Consider the following 12,621-nt stretch of genomic DNA (forward strand, 5'->3'; position numbering starts at 1 on the left):
AATATATCATCATAAGTTACAAGGTGATAATGATAATAACCCTAGTATTGGGTATATGTACAAGAGGTCTGTAAAAAGACAACCTTCAGGGAAAGAGCTACAACAAGATAAGCAAGTACTCGAATTACTAAAGGTCAAAGAGCGAGTGTGTAAAGGATACTCCACAGTAAGTGTAAATGGCAGTAATAGGGGGGCCAGGATACACTATCTGTACTGGCTACCTTCCTATTATATGCACAATCACCTTAACATGTAAATAACACAAAGCCCAAGTAGTAGGGGGATAAATGTTACATAATGAATAACAAGCCGATTACTGATCCGAGTAGCTAGACGGGCAGCACTCCCCAACCAGGCTGCTAAGGGACATGAACGGAAACAATATCTCTAAGTATCGCATCCACAACGCTCTAAACGGACCTGGAGCACTTACTTGTGAGGTTGCCGGCGTGCAATGACACACCTACCCCCGCGGCTGCGTTCCCGAATATGAGACGAGCCTGAGAACTCGAAGTATAAATAACCCGCGCGCAGAGCGCGCGTCGTGCAATAAATCAATCTGTTACCAGGCAACTATGTCAAGCTTGGTAAGAGCGATCTAAAAAGGGAGAAAGGACTTCACCTATAAGATCGCTGTAGTCCTAACCACTGCGGCGGCCATCTTAGACTGGTGAATAATCACCATAAAAGCAGATAAATATACCAGTCACAATTCTGAGAATAAAATGATGACTCTCCACCCACGAAAAAGCAGTTACCTCTGACGTTACGAAAATACGACCAGAGCACAGATTTATCAAAATACCTAAAGCTGAGAATGAGGCACTTTTTCGAAAGCCAGGACCTCACAGGGCATAGAGGAAGTAGGAGGCATGAACTTAGAAGGTCGTCTGAGACCAGAGTCCTGAGGAGAGTCATCAATGGATCTGGACCAGAGCACAGATTTATCAACATACCTAAAGCTGAGAATGAGGCACTCCGAGACCTATCCGCTGATACCAATATCACCATTAAACCAGCGGACAAGGGAGGTGCGATTGTTGTGTTGAACACAGCGGATTACAGACAGGAATGTCTTCGCCTTTTAGGTGATTCCACTTACTACGCGCGGATTGATCAGGATCCTACAGCTAGTTTGCAAACAGAGATCTGTGGTATGATAGAGGAGGCCTACAGAAATACTTGGATATCTCAGAAAGAAGCAGAATTTCTGGACACTGAGGATCCGCGTATTCCGTATTTTTATTGTCTCCCGAAAATCCATAAGGGCAGATCTCCCCCCCCTGGACGCCCGATAGTCTCAGGGATCGGTTCCGTCCTTGAACCACTATCCATATTTTGTGACCACTTTTTACGACCGCTTGTACAACAATCTACTACTTACCTTAGGGACACCAAAGATGTCCTTAATCTTATTGAGTCCATCAACTCAACAGTCCACGTTAATGCCCTCATTACCCTTGACGTTGAGGCTTTATACACTAATATTCCGCAGGCAGCTACACTGAAGGTAGTTGAGACATCCCTTTTGACTGCTAGTCTAAATTCTATGACTCCAGTTCACTTCATCATGCACTGTGCTAGCCTAGCCATGACTAAGAATTTTTTCCAGTTTGAGGACAAACTCTTCCACCAGATTTGCGGTACTTCAATGGGAAGCACTTTTGCCCCGAGCCTGGCCTGCATGTATATGTATGATTTTGAGAAACGTTTTATCCTGCCTGAGTCCAACCCCTTTTTTGACAACATTAAACTATGGCGTCGGTACATAGACGACATTCTTGTCATATGGCACGGCCCCACATCTGAAGTAGACTCGTTCACCACATGGATAAATGGTCTGGACCCCTTTCTGAACTTTACATCTTCCATCTCCACTACAGAGATCTCGTTCTTAGACTTGCTGATTAGTATTGAGGAAGGCCAACTGAGAACTCGAACCTTCCATAAAGTGACGGATCGGAACAGCTTATTATATGACAGCCACCATCCAAAGGCGTTAAGAGACAATTTACCGTATGGGCAGTTTTTACGCCTCCGACGGAACTGTAGTAACCTGCAGCTATTTAATATTCAAGCAACTGATTTACAGACCAGACTACATGACCGTAATTACCCGAATAGGGTTATTAACACAGCCTACAAGCGAGCCAAATACAGTGACAGAGAATCCCTACTACAGTTGACTCCTAAATCCACGGAAACCAAACTTACCTGTGTATCTACATTTACACCACTCTCCAATGCAGTCAAAAAAATAATTAACAAAAGATGGTCGGTCCTCTGTAGTGGGGGCGAGAACATTCCCAAGCCTGTTTTTGCTTTTAAAAGAACTTCCAATATTAAAGATATGCTGGTACATACTCGACCAAGACCCACCACAACTCCGACCAGTCAAAGGTCACTTTGGGACCTCCCCCCAGTTAAGGGCCATTTCCCCTGTGGAAATTGCAATGTTTGTTCTCTTACCAAACGGGTAGATACCCTTGAACTAGAACCCTCACTAACATGGCGATTGATGAAACATACCAATTGCAATACTCGCAACTGTATCTACCTGATCACGTGTCCATGTAATCTGCGATACATAGGGATGACCACACGATCTGTGAAAGTAAGGATAAACGAACACCGCAGCAACATTCGCTGTGGACGCGCCATGATGAAACTTAGCATCCATTTTATTGAATTTAATCATACACCAGATGACATGTGGTGGGTAGTACTACAGACCTGTGCCCTGACAGGTACTCGCCCTCTCTTTGAGCTTGAACAACGTTGGGTATACAGACTTAATACCCACCGTCGAGGATTGAATGATGACATACCTTGGTTCAATCTCTCTATGTAGATGGTTGTTGACACATCTAGGCTGAACCCCTCCCTTGTTTTGACTGCTGCATTATGACTATTGACAGAGTCCCTGATCATAACACACAGTTTTGATTTTGATTTTGATTTTTATTTTTCCACGCTTTCTAAAATATGCCTCCTTGTAGTTATACAAGGAGTTGATGACCGTTGTCCTCATAAGTCACGTGGGCGGAGAGTCATCATTTTATTCTCAGAATTGTGACTGGTATATTTATCTGCTTTTCTGGTGATTATTCACCAGTCTAAGATGGCCGCCGCAGTGGTTAGGACTACAGCGATCTTATAGGTGAAGTCCTTTCTCCCTTTTTAGATCGCTCTTACCAAGCTTGACATAGTTGCCTGGTAACAGATTGATTTATTGCACGACGCGCGCTCTGCGCGCGGGTTATTTATACTTCGAGTTCTCAAGCTCGTCTCATATTCGGGAACGCAGCCGCGGGGGTAGGTGTGTCATTGCACGCCGGCAACCTCACAAGTAAGTGCTCCAGGTCCGTTTAGAGCGTTGTGGACGCGATACTTAGAGATATTGTTTCCGTTCATGTCCCTTAGCAGCCTGGTTGGGGAGTGCTGCCCGTCTAGCTACTCGGATCAGTAATCGGCTTGTTATTCATTAAGTAACATTTATCCCCCTACTACTTGGGCTTTGTGTTATTTACATGTTAAGGTGATTGTGCATATAATAGGAAGGTAGCCAGTACAGATAGTATATCCTGGCCCCCCTATCACTGCCATTTACACTTACTGTGGAGTATCCTTTACACACTCGCTCTTTGACCTTTAGTAATTCGAGTACTTGCTTATCTTGTTGTAGCTCTTTCCCTGAAGGTTGTCTTTTTACAGACCTCTTGTACATATACCCAATACTAGGGTTATTATCTTTATCACCTTGTAACTTATGATGATATATTTGTAGTTACACTGCTGTATTTCGGTTTTATTATATGCGTGTGGATGTATACTACACTTTATCTGTACCCAGTGTTGCACCACTTACCATATAATGAATTTCTGCTTACTTCCAGTGACCATGTTGTAGGTCTTATTGATGATTTAGTAACGGAGACATCTTGTCCTTTTGTCATTGCTTATGCTTATCTCGCAACTAGATTCATTGTGAACCGGGCAACAGGCCTGCGTGATCCCATGAAACACTTCCTCTAAATAGAGATGGTAAGCCCTCCTATATATCACGAGCATGGGTTGCTACCATCCACTTTATCACTATGAGTTGCACAGTTTGTCACAATTTTTTACTTTTCATTTATATGTACTACTCTCAGAGTGTAGATGAAGTAGTTACGCAATTTATTAATCTCATTTTTTTCCCTGTATCTAGGGTGACTGATAGGAAAGGAAAGCCAGTCCGGTTTATCTCTAGTAAGTGACTAATGACGTCTTGACTGTGAGCGTTAGGTTGCAGGAGCTGATGATTTTTCCTTTGTTTTCAATTGGAGAAGTCCAATGAATAAATAGGTCCTGAAGAAGCGTCAAGGGATCCTGTTGGACCATGAGAGACGCGAAACATGTCGACCGTATATTGACCTTATACTGAGGGATTTCGGATAATTACCGTCTTCCTTTATCCTGATTTTTGTACGAGTGTCTGAGCATTACCTCTTGTTTCACTCCCTTGCTACTTTTTTAATCTTGACCAATTCCCAACAGCGAACAATAAATTATTTAGTGAGGGTTTTGAGCCAATGTTATTCTTCTCTTGTCTTTTTTCTTTCCTCTTTCTCGGACCCACACTCGGTTCCGCGGCTTCATCATTAACTAAAAGATCTCCGGCAAAGAGCCCCCCTTCGGGGGGTGCCCGTCAGGCATTGCAGTGCCGGCCTGACGAGGAGCTGTCCGATGATGAAGCATGACACCAAATGTGGTGTGTGAGGACTTGTGCTCCTGATTATCAGGACTTCTTCCCTTTCCCTTTCGCCAGTTTTGGAACAGTGTATTATATTATATTAACAAATGTGATAAGGCCACAAAAATGATAGCGGATGCATCAGTGATGTAACAAAGGCCCCCGCAGCCTCTGCGGTGTGGGTGGGGGCAAGCCTCAAGCTCCAGGGGGCCCCTCTCAGCACAGTACACTGTGCACAGGTGGCAGACCCCTGTTTGGGTCCAGGTGGGAAGAGGCCCCCTCAAGTTTCGTTACTCCACTAGCATATATTCTAAAATGTCACAAACATAACTGCTGCATGTATGTGATAGGAGGGGCAGATGATCCAACAAGCTGCAAGAAATATATTACTGAGCTAGAAACCCAAGGAATCAGGCAGAAATAAGCATTCCTGCAAAAAGCTCATTACAATTCCAAGGTAAAATGTTTATCAGCAGTGCTTATTGGAAAAGACAAATGCAATACATGTAACAAACGTATCAACAAATGTTTCTTGCTCCAAGAGACCCCAATCAATAATTGTAAAATATAGAACTGAGGGGCATTTCTACTACAGAGCACCAGAACATCCTGGGGAATGGATACACATAGCTGACTTGCAATATCAGGACGTGGCACAAATCTTCCCAAGAGCAGATGACTCAAGAATTGCTGAGAAATGTGACTATCTGCCCCACAGCTTGACAAGCGCTCCAAGTTTGTCAACTGGAAGCTTTCATGCTATGGCTAACACTAATCAGCAAATCTAGCCTAGGGTCTCCTGTTAAATCCAGGAATGCTAGCCATGTATGACCCCGGACGCAGCAGCATCACAGGAACAAGGAAACAGGCAAATTGCTACCTGTGCCAAAGGTCCACTACTGGGGACAAGAGTGTTGGATTCTCAAAGTCATAATAATGTTTCAGGACACGGACCCAGGGCTGAGTAGCAATAAACACAGTACCATTACCCAACGCCATGATTTCAGAGTTGATCAGTAGAAAAATCCTACTCCCAGACAGCAACACCGAGCTTTGACCGATCAAGGCTCGTTTAAGAATTCGGGAGTTCTTTCTGGAGAAAAACTTAAACAGTTTAATAGAATTCTCTCTGTGCTCCCGGTGAATCTGAAGGTACACAGTACCTACTAAAAAAAACAAGCCTAAAAGACATGGTTGCCACTCCTTCAGGCATACACGATCAAAAAAAAAACTGTTACTCATTCATATATTGTTTGAAAACTTGTGAAATATTTTCTTCCGAAGTGTTTTTCTATTTACAAATTAAAAAACTACCAACCTCATTTTTCGTCATCAGAGGTCTCGACCACCAACAAAAACAAAAGGTTACATGTGTACTGCTGAAAGGCAGTCATTTTACTGCCAGCTGCATCTTCTTCCAGCTACTCCTTACAAGGCAACTGCAACAAACTAGCCGCTATGTTTGCTCGTTTTATGTCTTACATTAGGATCCACAGGGTCACAGAATGATTATAGAAATTAGTTATAAAAAAAAAATGGGTTTCATGCCGGATTCCTCTTTTCCCTTCCCTCTCTTTCTGCTCTTCTTCTACCCCCTCAGAAGGATGTGGGCAAACCGACGGCACGGAAGAGATGAAGAGGACTTAAAAAAAGTTATAAAGTAACAGATTAAAGATTTCTTTTCAGCCCTACCCGCTGGTCACTGACTGAACTGTTGCATGTGTTTACCAACATGGTCTCTTTGTGAACATGTGCTTTATGTAACAAAAAAAACAAAGAGAAAACAAAACGCCAACAAAGCAATTCCAACTATTAAGTGCAACATATTAACAGTAAGATTGTACCGGCCGTTTAACCTTCAGCAGTGTCCACCCCTGTGTTAATTTAATTAAAATTTGCATTTCGTCCCTATTTCTAAGATGACCAGGGAAATGTAATATCACTACATGACTGGGACTAAAGAAATGAATTATATATTTTCCATGTGAAATTAAGCGCTATTAAATTTTTGAAATATTTCCACAACTATATACATCAGTGACACTGTGGCTGAAAAAAATAGTCTCAGTCTTCGACTTGCAATCAAAATTGATTTGCTTCTTTTGTATGTGTTTGTTGAATATGTAGTGGTTAAACTCTGAAGGTTAAACTGCCATTCATGTAATTCTGAAATGTTGAACCGGTTGGTGTGAATTTCATAACAATGAATGGGGGGATGTCTACGAAGTGTCAATGTGTGAACTCGAGAAGCAAAAAAAACAGTAGTCTGTGCTACACTTCCCAGCTTTGTTTTTCTTTGTTGATAGTTTTCCAAGAGACCCTGGAATGAATATGTTCACAACCAGCTACATTTTGAAATGTTAAATAATAGTTGTACGTTTAAACGACCGACTCGGTAAAATGTAAACATGTTTTATTGAATTAAAGTGCAATCATACTTTTGTTGCTTTTCTTCTAATTCTTGGTGATTATTTTTGTTGCAATGACAAATCTTTTTTTGTTTTTGCTTTGGTGGTTGCATTTTTAATAGTCCTTTTCGTAGCAGAAGTCTTGAAAATCACGTCAATGAAGCGGTGTGGCCTCACTTTTCGCCTCTACTTTGAAAGCACTCGACAAAATGTTAGCTGACTAGAATAGAACATTAGGACTCTGAGGGATTGTGTGTTCAGCCCCAAGGGCGGACGCAACTACTCTCTATTATTTCGAAAGAGCATTGCTGCACCCACGTGATTAAAAAAACATAAGAGAACCAAAAATTATTTTGAAGTCTAAATGTCAAGAGTACATTTCCAGTCTTCGCTACAAAATAACACTATTAAACACGCTTTCACTGTTTATATAATGTAAAAAAAAGAAGATGTATTGCTTTCAGTTATCGCTTAATAAATCTTAAAGCAGCACACGCACGGCACCTTTTTTTAAAGACATTGTGTACTGTAAATAAATTCGGAAGCCTCCAGAAATGTGGGTGACAAAAAAATGTTTGGCATTCAGAAGAGCAGAAGAATGTCTGGCAAACCATCCATCCTCATAGCAAGAAGTATTGTAAAAGTAATGCAGACGGTATGTGTAAGTTAGAACAAAACTTTGTACAAAATATGTCTAATTTAAATATTTTAGAATCTGATATAGACAAAAGTGTCTGATCACGGCTGTAATTCATTCTGTGCGCTACAACTTCACTATCAACTCGCCTTGGAGGTGTAGAAAAGATTTAGTTCAGGTCCAGTTAAAATGTTATCCGTTCTGAACTACTAAAAGCTGGCACATTCCAAAGCAGCTCCTGGTATTGCAAAAGGCAAGCGCTTCTGACAGACACAACAGTGCAGGCGGGGGAGGGAAGGGGCGTGGCCTGTGGACCGCTGAGTAAGCTGCTCCCTGCACACTATCCTGCAGCCACAGTGGGTCAGAGGTCACCGGTGCCCGAGAGGCCTGGGAGCTGAGCGAGCGCCGTCTCACACGCTTGCTGCTCTCCTCATCACCCTTCTCTGAAATTCACAACCCAAAAAAGCAAATTCGATGTTTTTCTCGTGCAAATATACACAAAATAACAAAAAGAACAACCGTATGTGAAAGCCCCCTACAAAAATACACAAAAGGGGTCAAGGGTGCTGATTCCAAGCACTGGGGCCGAGGATAACCGATCTTCGCGGAACGCACAGGAAATCAATTAACTGTATTCTTTATTAGAAAAGGTAGTAACGGAAGGTTTTTTTTCAGATGTCTGCACGCGAACACGTAAGACAATCGAATTTCACGTAAATAAAATCACATAATGTATACGTTATCGGTTCAAACGTCCAATGTGCCAGTTTGTTATTTACCTGGAAAAATAAGCAGTGTATGCGGTCTAATTGGCACTTATTTCCCCCATGCACAAATAAGACTAAAAATAAACCCTGGAGTTGGGAAAGGCTAATACACCTTTGCGCCTTTTCAACTTGAAATACTGCAAATTCGTGCAGCATTGGTGATATTGGGTGAGAGCGATGAATTCATATTTTGCCAAAGATATGGCGCACACCTGGCCACCAATACATCCTCACCAGCTGCCAGCAACAATCTGGGCCAAGCAGACCGTGCTGCAACAGAGTGCAGCATCATCGAATGTGTCGCTGATGTGTAACGTGCCAGTGCAATCACAGACCTCCTTGTATGGGCAGCGAGGTGCAGATAACGGTGCACTGCCTGCTGAGGCACGCGCGAGGTTCCGCGCGCCGCTTACATAGCAAGTTCGGCGTGTTTGCGCGAGCCGCAGTGAGGTGCAGGGAGGCGAGCGCGCGCGCGCGCTGCGGCCTCCGGTTGTAAGAATGAGAAGGAAAGTGTAATCCCTGGGCTGGGGCGAGATGCCGGCCTCGGGATTGGACGCCGATGATCTCACGCTCACCGGAGCCTGCGATAGAGACACCAAAAATAGCCTGATCCTGAAAAGGAGAGAGAGGAGATGTTGCACAGTCAGCCGCCGCAGAGCGCAAGCAGACACATTGCCAGTATCGTGGATAGAGCCGCCCGGGGGCTTCAGGTGCCCTCAGAGCGGGGGCTCCAGTACGGCTTAACACACAAAAGGCACGTTCAAAGTGCAAACCCCATTTTGCATACTTACTGCAGAAGCTGTAAGCAGGGGCAAGCAGGGTCCGGGGAATACACCCCCGTAGAAAGGCGTTGAGCATAAAAATCTCGTAAGGGAATATAAAAAAAGGCGTGCACGTCTGTTTTTATATCCGCCCGGGAAAAAAGTATATATTTAATTAGCTTTTCTTTAAATGAATTGGTAATGCAGTGCAAGAAATGTTTTTTTTTTAAACAACACATTGCAGTTGGGCGTGTGTACACAGAATTTCTATTTGTCTGTTCTAAAAGAGCGTGTTTCATGCACATTTAGTTGCGAGCGGAGTCATATACGGGCTAAGCGCGGCGCCCGCGCTCCACCGCCGGCCTGTGGGGCTCTGGCGCGGTCCGCGCTGACCTTTCAGTTTTCGTGCAGTCAGCATATGACAGGTGCAGTGACGGCGCGGGGCGAGAGCGGTGCGGGCTGCAGCCTCACTCCGTGATCCAGCAGCACTCGCTTCCATGACACAGCTGAAGGCCACACGGGAAAGGATGCGCCGCACACGCCAGGCCCCCGGGGACAGCGTCCGCGATGCACGTGTCCGGACATCGTAAACATCAACTCCGCACGCACCGCTACGGCGAGTTTAATCACTTTGAAATTCGGACCCAGTGTCCGATTCCACCAGAAACACCGCACTTCAGCCATCACCGAGAGGCAAACGAGACCCGAAAAAGGGGCTGTTGTTCAGACCCATTTTACACATGACATGCAGGGCGATGTAAACAAAGCAGCAGGAGGCTCCTCCGAGGTGGGAAGCACCTCGCACGGGCCAAAAACGGACCTGGCCATACCCTTGCAAACCGAAGAGAAAATATCAAAGCAAAAACCAACTCCTTAATAGTGATTTGTAACACCGGATGTCCGTCTCGTCAACCACACGAGGTTCCGTGCCCCCCGCACACCCACAGCCCTGACAGATCAGACAGCTGCCCCAGCCTATGAATAGCCAGTATGATCGATCAGCACAGTGTAGTGCAGGCAGGGTGGCAATGAACTCTAGGGGCAGGAGGAGGTGAGGGGGCAAATCTGTTAAAGGTCTCTCAATGTGACAGCTGCTTGCACAAGAGCCGCACAACAACAGGAGGCGGGCGCACGCCCGAGTTATTAATGCGCCGCCCCTCCCCCCTGCTGCTGCTCATGAAAACATCCATCAGCATGCAGCGAACCAGCCAGGGCATCCCTGCCGCCCCCACGCCCGCAGGCCCAGCCGGGGCAGCGCTTCGAAGACCTGCCCTGGGGCACACCGCAACCCCGAGTAATAAAAATCACGGGCACCACAGCCCGGGGAGTGTGTTGGGGGTATAACCCACATGCATGAGTATAAACATCCAAACAGCAGGGTGTTTTTATATTTAGCAGTAGCCACTCACAGTGAGTGAAGTGCCCCCCTCCCCCGAAACTTGCATTTCATCTACAAGCGGCCACATGAAGAACACACCGAGACCAGAACGCAGTGCTCAGCAGCGTCAAATTCATACAATAGATCTGTCTACTAGCGGCTACTCGCATAGAAAACAACCCGACATTCCCATGCCCCACATTTCAACACAACACACTGCAATAAAAAGGAGGAGGCAGGCGTTACTCACCAGCGGCACATCCAGATTTCACTTTCAGTTCTCACCCTGCTGCTGTCCGAAGGGCAGGGGGCTGGAGACGGCTAGGGTGGTTTCTATTTGTATTGTTTTTGGTTATTAATAATAAGAGAAAGACCTTGTCACATGGCAGTGTGTGTATGTGCGTGTGCATGCCCTCTACAGCCCCGGGGTGCGTGAGCTGCCCTCGGATGCTCCCTCCCAGCCGGTGAGAGGGAGGCTGCAGAGTTGCGGCTGGTACTCCTCCCCTCTTGTGGTTTGCTTCCTCCGTGGCTCTCACTACAGAGGGGCTGTGGCTGCTGCAGGGCGCTTGTTGTTGTGTGTAAATGGTGGCTCGGGCGGCCGCTCCTCCCGCAGCGCGTGCGGATCCTCTCTGATTGTTACTCTCGCTGCCCGTCCCTGCCGCCCTCCCCCGGCGGCGGCTGAACACGCCTTCCGCCCGCTCCTCAATCGCTACATTGTTGACATTCGCAAGGTGACGTCACCCCCGCCAGCGCTCCATTCACAATAAACTTTACGCTCAGAGGGGAGGAGGGGGGGATGAAGCAAGGGGCGGGTGAGAAACTGGGTGGGGCAGAGACGTGGAAACGAGACTGGCGTCGCCGGGCTAAAAGGGGAAAGGACTAAGGACACCGTGGCCGCTCTGTGCAGAAGGGTTTTACCGAGGGGGCGGGAAACTTGCTGAAATAGGTACAAATAACCATGTTTCGGAAATGTGAATGTAATAGGAGCCATTTTTATCCAACGCTTTAAATGTCTTTCTGATTTATACAGGAAAACATGTTTGAAAATGAGTGAACTCTTCAGGTGTTTGTGCAATAATATGCCATTATTTTAATGTATTAGTTTTGTTTAATTTGGTTCTAGGGCTCTTTAATGCTAACATGTATCCCATACGTTTATCTGGTAAGCATGTCATTCCAAGATGGCCGTTGCGTTGAACAAGCCTTGAAATAATTGTACATGATGTTCTTCCACAGCACCTTACTTCTTTGCTGGCTTGCTGGTGCTTGTTCTAGCCCCTGCCTCTTCCCTTCTTCACGCCAGACACACCGTTAAATTACTCAAAAATAGTAAATAATACAAATAACGACTGATTCTATAGTGCCACCAAATGGGTTTTGCACATGGTCGAAGTTTTTTGAGGATCTCTTAGAGAAGCATGTCCATAACTGGCAACTGAATGAGGGAGTGGAGAGCTTGTGCGTTTGCCACACTTTGTCAACTTTGTAAAGTTTTTGAAAAGGAGAGCAGATTCGCAGTTGAGTCCCTATACCTTGCTTTAAAAGTGTAGCAGCACAACTTTCAGTTTGGGATTCTGGTGACATAGGAGGATGTTAAGTCTCACAACGTTTGCCACCAGTAATTACAACACATTTGGCATTAGTGGAATATGTAACCCAAGAAATGTACAATGAATAAAGGACATCAAAATGTAGATTTTCCTAGTTCATGACGGAAAGTCTTAATTTTATTAAAGACACGGAGGCGAGTATTATGCGTTCTCTTCTTGCTTTATTAAAACACAGCAGTCAAGACAAAAAGACTACAAATCCCAAGTGGCTAACACAGACAGCCAATGGGATTGAAAACGTAGTATAGAACAGGTTGACCAATAGCAGTATTCCCCATGCTATTGTGACGTCACTTGACTGCAAGCAGCCCTCTTTTCTTGCAAA

At 45.1% G+C, this 12,621-nt stretch overlaps 1 protein-coding gene across 1 annotated transcript in view; it reads right to left on the reverse strand.

Moving 5' to 3' along the window:
* BACH2 (BTB domain and CNC homolog 2) overlaps positions 1–11,324 on the reverse strand; it is a 524,494-nt gene extending 513,170 nt beyond the window's left edge. The window contains exon 1 of the mRNA XM_069235503.1: positions 10,937–11,324. The gene's annotated coding sequence lies outside the window, so the exon portion shown is untranslated. The remainder of the gene's footprint in view (positions 1–10,936) is intronic.
* Between the last annotated feature and the right edge of the window lie 1,297 nt (positions 11,325–12,621).

The sequence above is a fragment of the Pleurodeles waltl genome, chromosome 5 (genome assembly GCF_031143425.1).
Source record: "Pleurodeles waltl isolate 20211129_DDA chromosome 5, aPleWal1.hap1.20221129, whole genome shotgun sequence".
Classification (NCBI taxonomy): Eukaryota; Metazoa; Chordata; class Amphibia; order Caudata; family Salamandridae; genus Pleurodeles; species Pleurodeles waltl.